Genomic DNA, 2,344 nt, shown 5'->3' with positions numbered 1-2,344 from the left:
TCCCACCCCCCCGTTTTTGATCCCATTCCCCACTCCACCCCCACAGGATGTCTCTGGTCTATGGTTGTTCATTATTTTTGTTATTTTCTCGAAAAATATGGAACGCTTCACGAGTTTGTGTGTCATCCTTGCGCAGGGGCCATGCTAATCTTCTCTGTATTGTTCCAATTTTAGTATATGTGCTGCCGAAGCGAGCACTAAAGAGTGTTTTTTTTTCTCATTCCTATGTATTTATTGTGTTTTGTAGGAAAATAGAAAACAAAGATAAGCAAAAAAAGATGATAAAAGACAGCTGTATCTTTCACACAAATATAACCACCACTAACTCATTGGTGTTTATTATTTTAGACCTTTTCATGTATATTTTTTCTTTTTAATAGTTTTATGTGGTGTGTACTACTATACCCAACTTTTTTGTTTAAGCTAGAGTAAACATCTTTAACATATATGTCATTGTGTTTGTTTTTAGTGATTATACAGTACTTAAATAACAATTTATTTGAACTTGTTCTGTTGTGAAATATGAAGGTTTTTTGTGACAAGTGCCTGAATATTCTTGAGTAAATCTTTGTGTACATTCTTACCTATCTTAAGAGTACTAGGCAGTACTGTTACTACTATCTGATAGTAGTAACAGTACCTTAAACATTACTTTGTTTAATCCTTAATTTCTGTGGTAGCTAATGATTGGTAATGACCCATTTTTGCAGAAGAAATTGAGTCTGAGAGATTTCAGGTAATAATCCAAAGGGAATTAGTAACTGTTGGAACCAGGATATGAATTTAACAGTGATATCAGAGGTTGAACTCCTAAACAGTCTCTAGCATTTTTCTGTTTATATAAAAAAGCTCAACTTCTTCTGCCTTAAAAACTTAATCTTTTTTCACCAGCTGCTGTCCAGTATTTTTCTTTTTATATAGCAAAACTCCTCAAAAGAGTTTACTGTATTCACTATCAACAGTGTCTTTCTTCTTCCCATTCTTGCCTTTTCATTCTACTATACCAGCTCTTTGAAGGAAACTGGGGACTAAATTCAGTGATCAATTTTCAGTTCTCATTTTATTTGTAGCATTATGACAGTTTTTATTACTTCCTCGTTGTTGTCATCTTTTCTTAACTTTTTTTTTTATTTTTTACATCATTTTGTACATTTTTTATTTTTCATCTCGATTGTAATCCCCGTGGCTTTCCCATCACCCGTGTGCCATCACCATAATTCTTTTCTTAACTTTTAAGAGACCACAAATTTTATTTCTTGGTAGTAAACTAGGTGTCTTTCTTCTTTTTTTAAGTTGAAATATAACTAATATTTCCCCATTTTCTTAATGTTGTTTTATCTCAGTATTTAATCCTTGGTACCTTATCTCTTTTTCTTCACTTAGTGATCCCATTAATTCTCATTGCTCTAAATAATTAAATCTTTATAGTAGTGACTCTCAGGTGGAAGTAGTGAGAAATGGTCATTTGTAGCTTCCTAATCTTTCCTACAGAATTCCCTTTTTTTCTATCCTGCTGCCCATATGGTGTCTCCACTAGTGTATCAGTGATGAGAACCCAGTTCTGAATCACAACTACACATAATTTTCCTATTCAGATTGATCATCACTCTATCTTTCCAGTTGCTAGGGCCCAAAATCACATTGATTATTCTTTGTGTCATACCTTTTATTCAATCTGCTGTAAAATCCCCTTGGCATTCTCTTGCGTGTTTACCTAGAAATGACTTTTCTTACCACTAAGATTGCTAAAACTTTTTCATGCAGTGACTTCCTAACTTGCCTCCTTTCATATTTGTTCATATAATGAAAAGTCAGGTTGTGTTACTAGCCTATTAAAAATATTCATGCTGTACTACTATAATCTGAGGCTTTACAGTAACCATCTTGCCTTAACAACTGGTAGCTTTCTGCTTCCACAAATATTTTCCTAGTTTGTTTATTCCATTGCTGACAGTGTTCTCAGCTTACAATCCTCTATTTAGAGTGCTTTTCGCCCCAGATAGCCTCTCATCTCACTCAAATCTTGTGTATATGTTGCCTTATCAATAGTAGTTTACCTCGTTAAAAAAATAAAACTCTGGGCCCTCCCTGGTGGTGCAACGGGTTGGGAACGCAGCACTGCAGGCGAGACGCAGCATTGCAGGCAAGACGCAGCAGCTGCAACACGAGTCCGATCCCTGGCCCTAACGGTGACCCACGTGGTGTGGCTGAACTCTCCTGGCCTGCCTGCTGCTCCCCTTAGCCGTGTGCTTCTTCGGTCTACCTGTTCTGCTCCCCACTCTGGTGAATCTTCTCATCAGCCCTGAATCTCTGGTCTGTTCCCCATCTCTGTATGCATAAATAA

At 36.4% G+C, this 2,344-nt stretch overlaps 1 protein-coding gene across 1 annotated transcript in view; it reads left to right on the top strand.

The window, feature by feature from the left end:
- SMCHD1 (structural maintenance of chromosomes flexible hinge domain containing 1) overlaps window positions 1-2,344 on the top strand; it is a 123,967-nt gene that overhangs the window by 9,661 nt on the left and 111,962 nt on the right. The gene's annotated exons all lie outside the window — the stretch shown is intronic.

Source organism: Condylura cristata, unplaced genomic scaffold, assembly GCF_000260355.1.
Source record: "Condylura cristata isolate star-nosed mole 26May11 unplaced genomic scaffold, ConCri1.0 scaffold00016, whole genome shotgun sequence".
NCBI lineage: Eukaryota > Metazoa > Chordata > Mammalia > Eulipotyphla > Talpidae > Condylura > Condylura cristata.
The sequence above is the reverse complement of the archived record's forward strand: the minus strand, read 5'-3'. Positions and strand labels throughout refer to the sequence as shown.